At 35.1% G+C, this 18,818-nt stretch overlaps 1 protein-coding gene across 1 annotated transcript in view; it reads right to left on the reverse strand.

The window, feature by feature from the left end:
* The window catches only part of LOC123869412 (fibroblast growth factor receptor-like 1), a 54,926-nt gene extending 40,096 nt beyond the window's left edge, over positions 1-14,830 (reverse strand). The window contains exon 1 of the mRNA XM_045912315.1: positions 14,589-14,830. The gene's annotated coding sequence lies outside the window, so the exon portion shown is untranslated. The remainder of the gene's footprint in view (positions 1-14,588) is intronic.
* Between the last annotated feature and the right edge of the window lie 3,988 nt (positions 14,831-18,818).

Consider the following 18,818-nt stretch of genomic DNA (forward strand, 5'->3'; position numbering starts at 1 on the left):
ACTATATTGTTATGCGTCTGATTAAAAGTATTAAATGGATTAAAAACATTACGCTAATATTTAGAAAATACTAAATAAACACATAAGTAAAAAGCATAAACATAATTTCAATACGAGTAGGTTATATTTGTTTACTTACCGATATCATCGATTTCGGTTATCGAAATATTCCGCTCAAATTACAATCTCTGCTTTTTAAACAAAGATAAATAAGTGTTCCACTGTGGTGAGAAGTTCAGTAGTTATTCAGTGTGAAAAATAACACAACACACCATAAATGAATTCACTACTAGGATCTATTAATCCGCGTGCTCAAGTTCTATTTGACAATAATTTATAAAATAGGTAGGGTAGATTTTAAAAAAAAATATTGTTTTGTGAGCTCGAAACATTTCAGCGATGAAGTATAACTATAATAGACCTTAACTGACTTGTTTTAAAGCTTAAATTCGTGCACATATCTACAGCCAGCACTGCAAATTAAAGTTGTGAATTTTAGACGTTATCTCAAGGTTGTTTAAGGCCATTTTACTCTGACATTATTGTGCTTCGATGATCGGATTCTATCAGCGTGGGTAAGCGGCAATACGCGTAGTATTGCCGCTTACCCACGCTAGTGCCTGCTCTGGGGAAATCAGCGAAATATGTAATTTGTAATTATTGCAAGTAGGTATGGTGAAAAGAGACCGACAATGCATTAAAGAGAGATAGGTGTAAAATAATAAGTAAACGAGTTATGCACACACATAATACTTCGTTGTGTTGCCTGCTAACCGATTTATTTTGCTTTGTGTACCTACCATTTGAGACGATGCATGGACGAAAATATGAAGAAATAGATCCGAATTGCAGGTGAAATCCCTGTGTGCATTGAAATGGAAATAGTAAAATATTCAATATCGTTTTATTCGATTTCTTGAAGATACAAAATTGAAAATATTTTCTGACTAAGATATTGAAGTATTGATAGTATGCCGAAACTTTGAAGTAAATATTAAGGCACTGATAAAATTTTAAGTACCTACCTACCTAAGAAATTTCGCATTTCTTCACCCACAAAAAGCGCACGTACCTAGGTAGGTACTTACTATGTCTATTAGTAGGTATATTGTAACCATATTATATTGCATCATCGTACCATAGGCACGATTGGTTTTCATACTAAGTATTTAATGAATCTAGGTAGCTTCACCAAGTCCGTGGTCTGAAACAGTACCCCTACAATGCACGTCTATCTATACCACGCCTATAACTTTCTGAAACCTAACTCGCAATCAAATCGAGTGTCTCGCACTTGGGCTGAATTTTCACGACTGAAAATTATTTTTTATGAGAATCGTGGAGTGAGAAAATTGGATGCCAAAAATAAAATGCCATTGGGTGAAATATTCTCATCATAACTTATAATTTAAAGTTGGCAGCCTAATTTTTCTCCGCTGACTTAGCAAAAGACGTCCGGTGACTCGGTAGTGTTTCATGCCTCCTATAAGAAAAGTTTCTCTATCGCGCTTCCCAGTGCACTCCATACAAACGTAATTTGGTTTTCAATGAAAACTTTGTTTTGTAGACAGGTTATAGAAACAAAATATATTTGAGTCTGTGGTTAGCCAGGTATCCGTAAAAATGTGTAGTTTCAAAGTTAAACAATAACGACCATATCAGATTTTACTGCGCCTCAATGCGCTGTCATTAGAAGAAAACCCTTATGCCAGTGTCACGGTTTATAAAATTATACCCGTAAAATGCAAATTAGATCCCGACCAAAAGAGCAGGTAATTCAACGGATATAATTCAATTTACCAAATGGAAGAAAACTGCGAAAATTTTACCACCAAGCAGTATTTAATTAAAACATTTCTACGACATTTCAGCAGGCAATTTGACTATGTCAGCTAACTCACTGACTAAAAAAACAGTTATCAACTCCAACGTACACCGTCTTTTGTCTCTCAAAGGAACTTAGTTAACTTTGCCTTGTGTGAGTGTTACTTTGTTACAATTTATGTTTCTTTAGAAACCAATTTAGAAAACTACTTAATAATAATAATTATTGTGAGTCCGCGTAAAGTTTTTCATATATAATTCTTAATCCATACTAATATTATAAATGCGAAAGTGTGTCTGTCTGTCTGTCTGTATCTCTGTCTGTCTGTCTGTCTGCTACGCTTTCACGGCTCAACCACTGAACCGATTTTAATGAAATTTTGTACAGACTTAGGATACATTCCGGGAAAGGACATAGGCTACTTTTTATCCCGGAAAAACAAACAGTTCCCGCGGGATTCCTAAATACTCATCCGCTTGATCGATTCGTATGAAAGGTGCCGAGGTAGCTTGCGTCCCTGTTATTGACATAGGCAACTTTTCATCCCGGAAAATCAAACAGTTCCCATGGGATCTTTAAAAACCTAAATCCACGCGGACGAAGTCGCGGGCATCCTCTAGTAATAAAATATTTTTTTCAGTCAAGATCATACACGTGTTACGTGTTAGGTACCTACCTAATACTTTATGGTCAAAGCTGTTTGAATGAGAAATAGCAAAGGAAAATAGAAAACAGTAACTAAAGTAGCCATATTATAGTCACATGATATAGCCCCAGGCCCAACAATTTCTGCTACTATCCCAGTTAATATATAAAACCTTCCGTAAGTATCGCCTATTATTCATAGACCCATACCCACAAATAGTGAACTCCCAAATAATAAATCTATTCATCTATCACTACCATAATATAGAAATTGCTTTAGTGATTGCTCTTGCCATTATTGCGCGTATATTATTTTGTAATTTAGGTGTTTTATACTTTAAGATCATATGAATAAGATGAGTTTTACAATGCCACGTTAACGACATAAGTGCTTTATTTTTTTGGTTTCGCTGTACTTAAATAAAATAAAGTTGAACTTTTTATGTCAGACTTTGCAGTTGACTACGTATCTTTCCACAAAGGAACACTATTTTCCTAATGCTGATAGCAACTTAATAAGGTTCCATAATCCATACTAATATTATAAATGCGAAAGTGTGTCTGTCTGTCTGTCTGCTACGCTTTCACGGCTCAACCGCTGAACCGATTTTAATGAAATTTATACAGACTTAGGATACATTCCGGGGAAGGACATAGGCTACTTTTTATCCCGGAAAAACAAACAGTTCCCGCGGGATTCCTAAATACTCACCGCTTGATCGTTTTGTATGAAATTTGGTACCGAGGTGGCTTGCGTCCCTGTTATTGACATAGGTAACTTTTTATCCCGGAAAATCAAACAGTTCCCACGGGATCTCTAAAAACCTAAATCCACGCGGACGAAGTCGCGGGCATCTTCTAGTTCTTAATAGAATGAATAATAATGGCACCTACTTTAGAAGGACACTTTCAGAGCCGTAAATTAAGTCAAAGAGAAACGAGCAGGTAATATTATTTAGCGACTATAATTTACCTAATGGAATAAAACCGCGACAATTCCCAACGAGAGATGTTTAATTAAATCAGCGGCTTGCGACACTTTTTGCAGGCGTTCGGACTGAAATTTCTTTTTATAATTTATTTTCCTCTTAGGAAGACTTAAAGGCGATGGAATGGCAACACACTGGAAAATCCAAGACATCAAACGAGTTGGAGGGAGCTGCTGGATTAAAGCGGCGCAAAATCGTGGCGTGTCCTTACAATAGACAGTCCCTACAATAGACAGTCTAGTCCAGCAGTAGACGCCCACCTGGATAGACGACATCATACAAGCCATAAAACTATGAGAATATTTAATGGAACTCTTTAGAAAAATAGAACTTAAAAACACATAGTTACTGAGTATAAAAATTTATTAAAAAAAAAATTCAATTCAGTATAATAATCTACTTATTACTCATACATCATTACAAGCCGAATACTATCAAAAAGTATACCTAATCTACGTGACTTACAGACGGATGGACAGGCGGACTGAAAGAATTTATAGGAATATATTGTTGTATTTTTAAAAGGCTATCCTTGCCAACGATCCCCCGTCGATTTCCTACGTATGATATTATTGTTCTTATCTCTATCTGCCCTGGTTCGTGCATTCTCGGTTCCTAGATCGGTACATTTGTGATAACCAAATTTCAAATTGCTGTGATTGGCTGAATTTACCATGTTCTTGCTGCGACAGTGAGTTTGAGCCACTAGCGGAACAATGTTAGCCGGTCAGAAATGATTGCAATTAGTCAACCTGTTTGACGTCCGTGTTCTGTTTTCGATTACAAAAAAGAAAAAATTGTTGTTGCAATCATCAATTTTAGCAAATAGTGAAAGAGAGTCGGCCAATCAGAGCTCACAACTACCGTCACACTTTCTGTCACACTATGGCAGTAGGCATACCGAGTAATGAAAACAATTTTTCATTCTGTCTAGGTCGAAGTAGGGTTGCCACCTGGCTCTTTTTGATTTACAGGCTACCACCATCAAAAATACGGGGTTTAGATTTGAAGAAATTTGAAAATTTGAAGTATTTGAAGAAATAGGCGGTGGTTCTCTCTGAAATGCATGGAAAGCCTATTTAGATATTTCAGTTTATTTATAAGTTTTGTATTTTTTCTCTGTATGTTGCCGTATCTTGATTGGTGAACTGTGTTTGCAATGTGGTTTTAAATAAAAGATTTATTTATTTAAATAGCTTTTAAAAACTCTTAGTGTTGTAAAGCAAAATGTTATATATTTCATGCATACAATCTTCTCATTTCAACTTAAAATTACATTTAATTTGTAATTCCACCTTCACAGTATCAATACTATGGCCGTAGCCAGGAATCGATTGCGGGAGAGGTTTTATTAGGGCCGGAACTGAATCCTGTCATGAGGAAAAAAACATTCGCTCAACTTTATGGGCTAATTACCTGGTTAGTGGAATTTCGCCTTTCAATTTGACAGTGAGATAAAATACAACAATAAAAAAGCGCGAGCGCAGTGAGCGTAAGTGTTTTTGGTTCAATACAGAAAAAATTAAAGTGAAAGGGAAACGAGTGTAGCCATAGCAAGATTTTATTTTTAAAGCTTCCTATCCATACTAATATTACGAATACGACAGTATATCTATTTGCCTATCTATTTGTTACCCTTTCACGGCCCATCTTCTTTACCAAAATTTTGGTACTTACTATTCAGAGGTAACTTGCATCCCAGACATTTTTTTAGGCGGCTTTTTAGACCGGAAAATCCCCCACGGAATTTTTAAAAATCAAAATTCATGCAAACGAAATTGCGGGGTTTACACCAAGTAATAGAAATTCAAAGCGCGAGTGAAGTGAGCGCGAAATGTTTGATTTATTTCCAAAAAAAAATTGGTAAGCAAATGCAAGAAATAGTGTAAGTATTATTTTAGGCTTAGGTTTTTGACGGCTTCCCAGGCGCAGTCGCCATTTCAAAATTTCTGGTCTGGTGGGAGGCTACGGTCATGGCTAGTTATATGGTTAGTATGGCCCTAACGGCCAAGAAATTAGACTGCATCATCACTTACCACTAGAAAAGATTAAAGTCACGGGCTAACTTGTATAAAAAAAGGCTTACATCCTCAAACCAAGACCCGCCGCCTTGGCTACGACCATGATCAATATCGAGTGGGTTTCGGCTACGCATTGCCGCAAAAGGAAAATATTCTTTCTACTGGACATAACGTCAGTGTTTGATTTCGCCAGCCAGCTCCTGCTGAATTTGTAAAAAACCGGCCAAGTGCGAGTCAGACCCACGCACCGAGGGTTCCGTATTCGGGTATTTTTTCCGACATTTTACTCGAGAAATCAAAAACTGTTATGCATTAAAAATATGCATAAAAATAAATAAAAATCTGTTTTAGAATGAACAGGTAAAGCCCTTTCATATGATAACCCACTTGATATATGTAGTTATCTTACTTTGAAAATTGAAAATACTAATATTTGTTCATGAACACATGACAGACGGATAGAAGGACAAATGGACAGACGGACAGACGGAAAGACTGACAGACTGACAGACAACGAAGTGATCCTATAAGAGTTCTTTTTTACTTTTGAGTTACGGAACCCTAAAAATATTTATTTTTATTTGCCCCGTATTTTATTTTCATAATTACAGGTTTCTGTATCCTGAAATACGGGATAACCAGTAAAATACGGGGCCTCTGGCAACCCTATTCGGAAAACACTGTCACATTCAAGTTAATGTCAAATATTTTGTTTTCAATTACAGAAAGCTGCATCAATCATTATTACAATATTTTCTTTGTTGTGATTGGCTGAAGTTTTGAGTTTCAGCCAATAAACAGACTATTTGCCAATTAAACGTCATAACAATATAAATGCCAGAAAGTTTAACCAAATAAAACAAACTTAATGAGAACCTAGTGAGAATGCAAACGGCACACAATTTATAGTACATATTATGTTAGTCGTATATAATAGATATTATAGTAGTCGTTCACTTTGGTAATAGTCAGATTGTCATCAGTAAAATTGATATTGGTCGATGTATCGTAAATTATTGTTTCGGTGACAAATATTTTTATTATCTATTTATCTTTGAACAGAATGGAATAGAATGAAATGGAATGGAATACAATGATAAATTTTTATTCCTGTAAACTTTTAGGTAAACTTCAAAGTGTTTTTGGATGGTCAGAAAAATTTACCACTGGTTCGGAATGCCGATCCTACGTTTTCTAGGGTTTCGTACCTCAAAATGAAAAACGGAACTCTTATAGGATCACTTTGTTGTCTATCTCTCTGTCTGTCGTGTGTGTCAAGAAAACCTCTAGGGTACTTCCCGTTGACTCAAAACCATGAAATTTGGCAGGTAACCTAACTCCGTAATTTTGGGTAGTTTTTTTAATCGATAAAGAAAGTTTGCGACATTGTTCTATAAAAAATTTGGATTCCAACTCCTCAACCCTGATGTTGCAGGGGACCTGACTACTAAAGCTAATGGGATTTAAAAAGTGTCGATTATTAATTGATATTGAAGGTATCTATACCAAGTAAACACTTTGTCGTTGACCTCAACCCTGATGCTGTAAGAAATTGCATTCCTAAATCCTGGTGATCCCTCGGGATTTGAAAAGGATCATCCGTTTAAATATTCTTACGTGATACAGAAAAAAGTTGCATCCCGGGGACGGGCTATTACGGAGAGGCAACTTTTGTTCTGGGAAATGAAAGGATCGGGATTTTTAAAAACCTAAATCCACGCGAGCGAAGCTGCGGGCATTAGCTAGTTGTAAATATATTTAGAAGCTACTATAAGATAATAGATAAGGTACTTATTTCCTTATATTTTTATTGTATGGCAGCGCGCGGTTTTAAATTATAAATTGCACGTCCTGTCCTTTTCTGTAATACATTTTTTTCTCAATATCTACCGCTTTATCTCATAGCAAGAGTCCGTAAGACATAATACAGTGAAAATAGGCAAAATATACAATTTTTGCAGTTTCCACGTCAGTACCTGTCGAATTTTTCTAACAGTGTAAGCAGCAGAGCTGAGTTTACCATCAAGTGTTGATATGTGGGTGTTCCATAGAAGCTTTGCATCTAACATTATACCGAGAAACACGGGGTTCTCCTTTATTTTCAACATATGATTATTTATCAATGAATTTATGTCATTTAAGGTCCTGGTATTGGGCAGTGTGAATTCAACACACTTAGATTTCTTTGCATTTGGAAGTAAATTGTTAGCAATAAATCAGAGAGTGACCTGTGATATGGCATTACATTATTATAGTATACAATGTCAAAAATTATAATATTAAAGCTGTGCGTATTGCGTGAGGAATAGGTTGCAAGAGAGTTGCAACTTGCAGGGTTTGATGCATGCGCTATTGCCAGCAAACATGACACATATTTTTATCTACAGGCAACGTCTGAGTAGGTAACGCATACGTCTAACGCAAGTTGAAATGTACCAGTGTATTTAGTTAGACCTATCGACAAGTTTGGAGTTGGGTGCAGTCTAAATGTGGCCCGTGTGTTTAGACTGTCAGTTTCTGTCAGTTTCACGTGTCGTCCCCCGCACTTCACCACCCCGCTTGCACAAATCGAGACAGCACGAAATTTTCAAGATTTCTGGGTGTAATTTCTGGTTTTCGTAGTTCCCACATAATTATAACAATATAAAATATATAACGATAATTTTTTTACTACATAATATTCATTAAATTTTCTAGGTCTGTGGTTTTTCCAAATTTCATTAAATTGCTTCGTTGTCTAGAAAAACGAGCACAAAGTTGGGCCTTTTTTTAAAGAAAAATACAAATCTTTGAGCCCCAGTAATTTTAAAACTACATATTTTTAGAAAAATCTAAAACACCATAGACACAGATATTAGTTTCTAGACTATGTCTGCAAAATTTCATGGACTTTGGTTGCTTAATATTCAAATGAAATGGGAACTACGATTGTATGGAGTAAGTGTCGGAGAGAGCCCTGTTAAAAAGAAGAAAATAATAAGGAACGACAATCAAAGTATAATTATATCCGATGTACAAAAAATAGAACTATTATAGAAGCTTATTACAACATTAAAGCAATTTATTTATTTATTTATTTATTTATTTATTTATTTATGTACCGCCCACAGAGTTACACATTTAGATTAAATACATGTTGTTCCTTAAATTCTAGGGCTCTTATGCAACTCCACTTACGGGCAGTCACAGCATACATTAACATAAACATAAGTCGTACAGTAAAATATAAAATATAATATAATTGCTAACCTAAGGAATATGAAAAAATACCTAAGTTATAAATTTTAAAAGAATATAATAAGATGGAAATTAAATTAAAGTTAAGTTAAACTAAGCTAAATTATCTAAATCATCTAAAATACAATATACTTACGGCTAGGGACTGACACTAATTATCGTTATCCTATTGAGGAATCGAATGATTTGAACAACTTGGCTTTAAATTTAGCCAGGTTATCGCAAAACAGATCCGTGGTAATGTCCTTGTCCAAAAATTCCTTATATGTACTACTAAACCTTGGTATTAACGAATGACGACCTAGATTGGTTCTACTGATTCGGTGAGTGAACAGAGGAATAGGATACCGCGGTATACGGGAGGGTACTTTGAAGGATATTTGGCTCAACAGTTCCGAGTTATCCATGGTTCCGTTTGCAAGTTTGTGGAAGAATACCATGTCATGAACTTTGCGTCTGTCCGATAATGAATTTAATTTAAAAAGTTTAAGCCGAGAGATATAGGATAGTCTTTTGTCTTGTCCAATAGAATAAAACTTGGTGAATCGTCTTTGTATGCTTTCTAGACGGTCCTTGTGTACTTGGTAGCTAGGGTTCCATACCATGCAATAAAGGTACAATCACGATTATCTCAAAGCGAATAAAAGGCTGAATAACGACAAACATCCCTCAAATAAGACGGTACCCAACTATTTCTATTCAGGTTTTTGTACCGATGTACCGCGATAAATATCTTTATCTCAATAGATACCCCTCATATTATGAACCACCCCCATACATTATCTGGGTCGCTTACTTATTGCTTATTTTCTTTGAAAGAGGGTACTTTTACAATAATGAAGATGTTAGTGATTGAGTGGTGTGTTCGGTGGAATGCTAAAGATCTTTTGTTTTTGTATGTTCATTTTTGTAGGTACTTGTTTTTCTTTCAGCTTTTGCATTTTTCGCTGTGTCGAAGCAATTTTTTTTTCTGCATAATATGTCATGATCTCACTGTTAGGTTTTACATTCATTTGGGATGGTTCACATTTAGGCCAAGGCAAATCCGAGCTATTTCAAGACTGAGGTACATCGACTCATGGGCGAATTGTAGATGGGAACTGTATCCTAATAAAACCTGGTGCATATAAAAAATACTTACTTATGGTGTAACGGCTCATACCTGGCATGGTTTACCTACTGTAATCTCATCAACACCCAGCCAAAACCTTCGGACTTAGAAAAATGAAATTTCGCAAAGAGAATAAGCTTTTATAATGTTGTTAATGAAAAAGGTCGATTTTTCGAAATTTGCTCGAGATAGAGAATAAATAAGATTTATTCCCTATCCTGATTTATTTGGGTTTCTTCCATATCTGAATTCATTTTTAGGGTTCCGTACCTCAAAAGGAAAAACGGAATTCTTATAGGATCACTTTGTTGTCTGTCCGTCTGTCGTGTCTGTCAAGAAAAGCTATAGGGTACGTACTTCCCGTTGACCTAGAATCATGAAATTTGACCTATCCTACCTTTGAGCCTACCAAGATCCATTCTAAATTAAATAAAGAATGACCACCTGTACTAAGTACCTACATTAAAATACAAAAAATATAAAAAACTACCAAATGCATAAATTATTATTATTGTAAAATGTAAAAATTACCAGGACCAAATTTTAGGAGAACAAAGGGAAACTTTTGCGCTTAGCAAATATGGTTTCCTTAATCTTCCTAGTGGTTTATAAACGGGTTTCTGTATCTTAAATGACCCAAATTATAATCCAAATCCCACCCTTATGCGGACTGACACCGGTTTAGTTTTATGCAAATGACTACCTAGCGAAGGACTTATCTGATAAATAGCGCTGTTTGTCATATAGGGAGACCTTAAATCCGCAAAAGCTTACTGCGAAATCCTTGGGGCGTTACCTTTTCAGTTCTTACCACAAAACGGAAAATAAACAGTTTCAAAGTTTGTATAGCTCGTATGTATCTAAGCTCTAAGACTTTCTGAATCTCTAAGCTCTATTGGTACACTGTTTATTTAAAGCGTGTAGGCAAACACAGGTGCACTCTCTATTCTCTCATTCTCATAGTTCGATTGGACGGCAATTCGACATGAGCGGAGACAGATTCATGAGCTTTAAAATACCTTTCTAAAACGAAAATAATATGAAGCTATGATAACGCAGTTAGGTAATAGTCTGTGATAGAGATAACATAAAAGGTAGAAACTACTTTTGGCATAAATTTACAAGAGGTCATGAATAAAACATAGATTCCGTTCGTTGATGAATTCATCGCTGGTCTATTGTTTGAGAACTTCTAGTCTATAACTATGATTTTACATTTTTTATTTAATAAAACTTTCCATGTCTTTGTATTACTTAATTAATATATTTATTCTGTCTTTGGATTTATTAATTTCAAGAAACGATTAGTCCTCTCACACGTATAATGTAACTTGAATAATCTCCTTTGGTACAGACATAAATAACCGTGATAGTCTAGTGGTCTCCTATTCGAGAGGTTGGGAGTTCAATTCCGGGCACGCACCTCTAACTTTTCGGAATTATAAATGGAAAACATCGTGAGGAAATCTGTATGCCTTACAGTTTTCCATAATGTTTCCAAAGGTGTGTGAAGTCTGCTAATCCACATTTGACATGCGTGATGAGACTATGGCCAAAACTCTCATTGCGAGAGGAACCCTATGCTCTAGTGAGGCGGCGATGGGTTGGTCATGATGATGATATAGGAAGCCCAATGATATTATAATGTAACTTGAAAGATATTATTATTCTTTGACTGAGAGATAGATATAGGTACTTAATATAACTGGAGAGTAGAATTACCTATATTCAGTTAAATAGGTCATCCTGACTGGTGTACAACTTACTTTATGTCAATCACTAAGAGTCAGGGCAAACTGACGGAGCAGAGTGGAGTGGAGTCTTTTGGAAAACTACTTCTCAGCCCTACTTTGAAATTGGTATACTTACTGAAAACAGAACATGGAGGATACCGCAGTTATGCCAAGGTAAATAAAGCTTAGTTTGAGTTGTTATGAAGAAAGACGCCGCACCTCAGCTCTGCCGGTGTGCCTTGCGCCTTAATTGATTTTCGACCTACTTTTAATGTAAATTAATAGTTTACTTGCTGTAATCCCTGTTTGTTCGAAGGAGTAACTTGTAATAAAGTCAAACTCATTCAAGCATAACATTTGTGCTCAGTTGGAGAACATAAGGGAATATTTAGTTCAGCGATAAACTAAAATACTATGTTACAATATAGAAACGTAATTAATATTTACTCGATCTAGTCAAAGCGGAAAGGTATATTAACATTACGTTCATGTTGATAAACGTTTGATGTTTTGGATGCGTGATAAATGATTATTTAGTTTCCCAAATAGTTAACAGGAAAACAAACCAAACAGTTAACCATAGTCCATGAAATTTTGCAGACATACTCTAGAAACTAACATCTGTGTCTGTAGTGTTTTAGATTTTTCTAAAAATATGTAGTTTTAAAATTACAGGGGCTCAAAGATTTGTATGAAAATTTTTAAGACCGCGTAACTTTGAAACCGAATATTTTAACAGAAATCTGGAAAACCACAGACATAGATATTAGTTTCTAGAATATGTCTGCAAAATTTCATATACTTTGGTTGCTTAATATTCAAATGAAATTGGAACTACGATTGTATGAAACGAGTGACGGAGAGAGCCCTCGTAAATCTATAGTAGATATGTATATTACAGGTAGATATGTATAACTAGGTAATTAAAATTTACCAGTAAATAATCTTGTTTTATTTTGAGTATAACCTACATCAAATAAACATTGATATTAAAATATTGCATTCTATTTACCTACATAGAGCTGTTTTACTTACCTATATTTTTAACCCCCGACCCAAAAAGGGGGGTGTTATAAGTTTGACGTGTGTATCTGTGTATCTGTCTGTGGCATCGTATCTCCTAAACTAATGAACCGGTTTTAATTTAGTTTGTTTTTGTTTGAAAGGTGGCTTGATCGAGAGTGTTCTTAGCTATAATCCGAGAAAATCGTTTCAGCCGTCTGAAAGTTATCAGCTTTTTTCTAGTTACTACTGAGTAACCTTCACTTGTTGGGGGTATTATAAATTTTTAATTTATACTTGTATCATATACTTAATGTGTTCCAAAATCAGATTGTAACTTGGAACACTCGAAACAAATTACAAAAAATTACAAAAGGCATTTTTACAAAAATGCCTGAAAATACTTCGAATAAAATATAATGAAGAAGCTAGGTATCTAAAAATTTTGGTGTCAACGTTCATTTTACTTTGATAAATGTTAGGACATACGTAATTATTATCCCAAAAAACTCCCTCCATCACGCAATTAATGAAAGGGGTTGCGACTCGCGACCCTCTAGAATAAGAAAATTACAAAGCAGAAAGAGTTAGAGAGAAAGTATTAAGAAAGTTGTAGGTACGAAAGCGTGCATAAGCTGTCTTATATTAGGCCTCTCGAGTCTGGCAGACTATCCATTCGAAGTAAATGAAAAAAGTCAGAAAAACTTAAGAAATAAGTCTTTCTTTGTCGCATATTGCTGGGATTGTAATAGGAATACATAATACCCATATTTTATTTACGCAGTACACAAAATGGATCCATTAGGCAAATACTAGTCACGCTGACTTGGCGGTACTACACCAACCACAAAGACTTCTAATATTTACGATCATTCATCTCATGTCACTTTGCTAAGACAGATTGCTATGAATTTACTGTAAATACCTAACAGGATTTAAAAAATACATCTTAAATTTATATATTCTAAACTAGGTGATGCCCGCGACTTCGTCTGGATTTAGGCTTTTCAAAATCCCGTAAGAATACCGAAAATTCGAAATTTCGAAATCCCGGGATGTCCCGGAAAATCAAAGGGTTCTTACGGGATTTGGGCGACTTTTTAAAGTTGTCTATGTCAATTTCCGGGATGAAAGCTCTCTGTACCAAAATTCATCAAAATCGGTTTAACTGTTGGGCCGTGAAAAGCTAACAGATAGACAGACAGACACACTTTCGCTTTTATAATATTAGTATGGAATATGCCCCTGACTTCGTCCGCTTCAATTCAGGATCTTAAAAATTCCGTGGAAACTTTTTGATTTTCCGAGACCAAAAGTAGTGGCCTTACCCGGGATATAAGCTATCTCTGTACCTTTCGTTAAAATCGGTTTAACCGCTGAAATCCCAAAGTTCCATAGTTATTTTAGGAACTAGTTATGGGGTTTCTGTTAGAATAGCTAGCAGACAGACAGATATAATGGGGTTATAATATTATGAGGAGTGGATCAACAGATTCCTCTGATGCTGCAACTGTTCATGAGTAGCGGTAATCGCTTAATATATGATACTCTTATTAGTGTTTAGGTATAGCCACGGAGAAGAAAAAATGTCGACCATTCAAGTTAAAAACTTAGCACCGGAGTACCTATATAATCTGCCCCAACTGTAAAGAAGTCAAATCAAAACATTTGCCCATTACATGTATCTAAATGACAATGTACTCAAAAAGGCCAGTGTTTACTAAACTTTACGGGTGTTCCTTGAAGAATTTCCTTTTCCTTCTCCAAATATATTCAGCTTTATAGGACTAACCTACACCTTTTCAAATAAACAAAATATCATTGACCCAATATTTTTTTTAACACTATTAAAATATACTTTCCCGAAAAGGGTTAAATTTCAAAATTAATTGATTCGGTTTTTAAAATAAAAATCATATGTGATAAAATATTGTCGAAAAATACATGTAAAAAACAAACATACCTACATAGAGGTCCAATAAAAATATCCTTCTTTATTAAACCGGTTAATTAAACTTCACCTACCTAAGTAAGACGTAGACATAGATTATATACACGTCACAGAAGTTGGATCGAAGTCGTCAAAGTTTTTGGGTAAAGTTCATGCCATTTTTTGTTGATTAGTCGAGGGTGGACGATCAGATCAATTTGATATTTTGACGTATAGGTGTTGGATCACGGAGCGTTCTACACGGCTAGGTTGGAACGCAAGCGGTCTAAACTGCGGGCCATAAGAGCGCGCGAGACACGGCCGTTCTACGCATGCGTAGGGTCTAACTCCTTTACCGATGTTGGCCTACAAACATTGATGTAAAATAAACAAGATATATACAAGTCTGAAACATATAAATCGCTTGTCAGCCGTACGGTGTGACTGCAATGTATCCGACTGTGTTCACTCGTAGGTACATAAGTTCGGGCCGCACTCCTAAAGTCTCACACCGTGTCTCGCGCGCTGTAATTATTCTGTGACGTATTTCGTATGTACAAGTCGTACATATTGGCGCGTCACATTTGTTGTTCTGGCCCATATTTGTCAGTGCGCTAGTACGCGCTGTTTATTTCAGGTTGTCAAAATGTAAGCACTGAAAAAAAAACAAAGTAAAACAAGTGTAAATTAAAAATTTATAACACCCCCGACAAGTGAAGGTTACAGTAACTAGAAAAGAGCTGATAACTTTCAAACGGCTGAACCGATTTTCTTGGATTATAGCTAAGAACACTCTCGATCAAGCCACCTTTCAAACAAAAAAAACTAAATTAAAATCGGTTCATTAGTTTAGGAGCTACGATGCCACAGACAGATACACAGATACACAGACACACAGATACACAGATACACAGATACACACGTCAAATTTATAACACCCCTCTTTTTGGGTCGGGGGTTAAAAATTAAAAAAACACAATTTTGACAAAATAATGAAATGTTTGTACAGTACCCAGCGGAAAATTTTACACATCGAACTTTAGAATGAGATAACGGTTTCGTAGAGCGTTGTCTCTGTCGATGAGACCGACAAAAGGTCATACATACATGAGTGACAGAGACGACGCTCTACGAAGTCGAAATCTGCTTCTAAAGTTCAATGTGTAATAATATTTCCTGCCGCGTACTGTAGGTATTCGTATGAAACTAAAATCATATATTAAAATATAAATAATCAAAAATTATGATTGAATTAAAATATAGGATGCCTTTAGAAGTTATAAAAACATTAATTAATTTAAACAATGGAACATACATCTTATTGTATGTTGTGGCGTGTACAGAATTTAAGCCAAGGTAAGTAATAGTCAAGAAGACGGCAGAATCTCATGTGACTGAGCTAAACAACTAAGGTTGGCAGTGTTTTTATGCCTTCATGATCGGCACGCCACTACTTGTAAACAAAATGGTTCACTATCACTAAGAATGTTGTTTAATATCTATAAATTTTTATATCAACGGCCACAACCGCAAATTTTTCTCCTATGCGAGTACAAACTAAATTGCAAAACCACAGCCGTAGGTAAGGTTTATGATGAAAAAAGTAAATTCGACCAACAGCTGCAGTATTTGTAACACAGTAGAACGACGTTTTTCATATTTTTCCATATAATGTATTCAATATTCTAATGCAGTGTGCTTGAAACGAAGGTTCCGGAATGAAAAATGTAAATACTTAGTAGAGCTATGTAAAAAAGCGGTGATAGCCTAGTGGTTAAGACGTGGGTTTCCAAATCAGGGGTCCGAAGTTCTATCCCGGTCACGCACGTCTAACTTTTCGGAGTAAGGTGTGTGCGTTTTAAGCAGTTAAGTAGGCATCAATTGCTTTAACTATAAAGGAAAACATCGTGACTTAAACTGCATGGAGAGTTCTCCATAATGTTCTCAAAGGTGGGTAAGGTCTGCCAATCCGCACTTGGCCAGCGTAGGAAATATTAAGGTCTACAACTTTGGCCTACATTTTTTTTTGGATAAAACTTACTGTTTTCGAGAAAAATTCAAAAAACCTCAAATTTTGACCTTTGACCCCGAATAACTTTTGTAGCACACATAGGATCGATGGGGATTTTTAACACTTTATTTGTAATGGTAAACCCCAGCTCTCCACCAATATTTGGCTCTGTGGGAATTATTTTTATTTGACCACTATTTTTATGTCTAAATTGACCGGGCTATAAAAAGGATTTTTTAAATTTAATCCACTAATAAGGGATACAAGTTTGTTGAAAGTCTGAATTTTTGAAGAAAAAAATATTATTGGTGCTATCAGTATTTTGGAACAAAAACGATTAAAGTGACTTTTAACTATTCCATCATCAGCACTTACCCATACTTTCAAAATACGTGTAAAAATAAAATAATTTTATACTTTGCAGTAGCATTTGAAGTCAACTGAAAGGAACCTTTACTACTTTTCTTTATCGAATGAAAAATAACACAAGTTTAGAACGAAAAGCTACTTACACGGTACAGTTAATTTCAAAATAATTGCCCCAAATAGGCTTCCTAAATTTTAAAGCCTCCATTTTCGCAGCTTTTACGTCGGGAAACTCTTTACGCCCTAAATGTGCCAAAGTGCTCAATTTTTCGCTACTCCTGATGAATGTTTTTGCTTCTGTATAACTTTTTGTAATTACCGGAGTACGTTTCTGTTTTAAATCGAGATTGGATATAGGCACAGGGGTTTCCTTTTATTTTCGAGAAAAAGAATTTTCATTTTCAGTAAATGGAGGATTTTAATGGTAAAATAGATGGACTTAATATTTATTTGGGAAAAATATGATAGTGTAGAAAATATTATGGTAAGTATATCTAGATGTTAGATTTTTTTTAAATTGAAAATGATACATTAAAACTTAAAGTGTATAAATTACTTTACAAATCATGCCCATGGGGAAAGGTGCCAAGAATACTGGCTGCATTTCGTGCTGGACAGCAGAGCTCGACTCCATCCTTTGCGAAAAAAATGAGCTCGCCCCATATAGATGAGGCTATTGATCGCAGTGAAATATCTTACATTTTGATGTCTGTATGAGGTGTGTTATTAGATTAATATTGGATTCTTTTATTAAATAAAAACAATAGTGTAATAGATCTTTAGAAACGTTTTCTTGATTATAAAAAAATATCTAAGACCTTGATTTATTCGGTAATTTATTACAAAAACTATAATCATAAGGTAGCAAACAACGAATAACTGAATTCATTGTATAATACATATTACTATTATTACGAAATTACTTCTACGCTTCTATTCAAGCATATTCTACAAGAGATCGCTAGATAAATAAGACTTTATTATTGTATTAAATTTACTTTTATGATGTTAGAAAATATTTTTTGAAATAATAAAAGGTATACGCAAGTAATTATTTATTATAATGAGTACCTTGTCTTTTTTGTATACAAAAGGAGTAAACAAATGAAGAAATAATATGTAAGTATGTATACTGATATTGTTCGCTCTTAAGATTTTAATTTTAGATAAGTACCTACGTACGATTCATATTATTTTGTAAAACGAGAATGCTGGAACCATATTTTCACAAGTTTATTTTTCACAATCAGAAAGCAACCTAGGTTTTACTCTCAATTAGATATTATTTTTAATTTTCATAGCTTAGTCATCTAATTAGATAAATAAATATTTACATACGAAAGCATGAGACATTTTACTGCAGTTGGTAAAGCCTCATCTAGTGCAACAGCCTTAAAATCAGCAGGCACTAGGGCGCCCACAAGTTAGTTACTAGTTAGAAGTAAGTAGTAACTTGGTTTCTATTTCCAAGTTATGGTCGATTACTAACACTTTAAACTAAGATTAGATACTAATATAGGCTTAAGTAAAATAGTGTAACCAACACATCTATAGACTGTAATAATATGTCTGAAATAAAAAACTTATTATTCACTACTTATTAGACACATCAGTCAGTCAGTCAATCACCTTTTCTTTTTGTATACATATTTAGACAAGAGGACGCCCGCGACTTCGTCCGTGTGGATTTAGGTTTTTAAAGATCCCGTGGGAACTGTTTGATTTTCCGGGATAAAAAGTTGCCGATGTCAATTACAGGGACGCAAGCTATCTACCTCGGTACCAAATATCATACAAATCGGTTAAGCGGATGGGTCTTTCGGAATCCCGCGGGAACTGTTTGATATTCCGGGATAAAAAGTAGCCTATGTCCGTCCCCGGGATATAAGCTAACTCTGTGCCAAATTTCGTCAGAATCGGTTAAACTGTTGAACCGTGAAAAGGTAGC

This window comes from Maniola jurtina, chromosome 11, assembly GCF_905333055.1.
Source record: "Maniola jurtina chromosome 11, ilManJurt1.1, whole genome shotgun sequence".
NCBI classification, from domain to species: Eukaryota; Metazoa; Arthropoda; class Insecta; order Lepidoptera; family Nymphalidae; genus Maniola; species Maniola jurtina.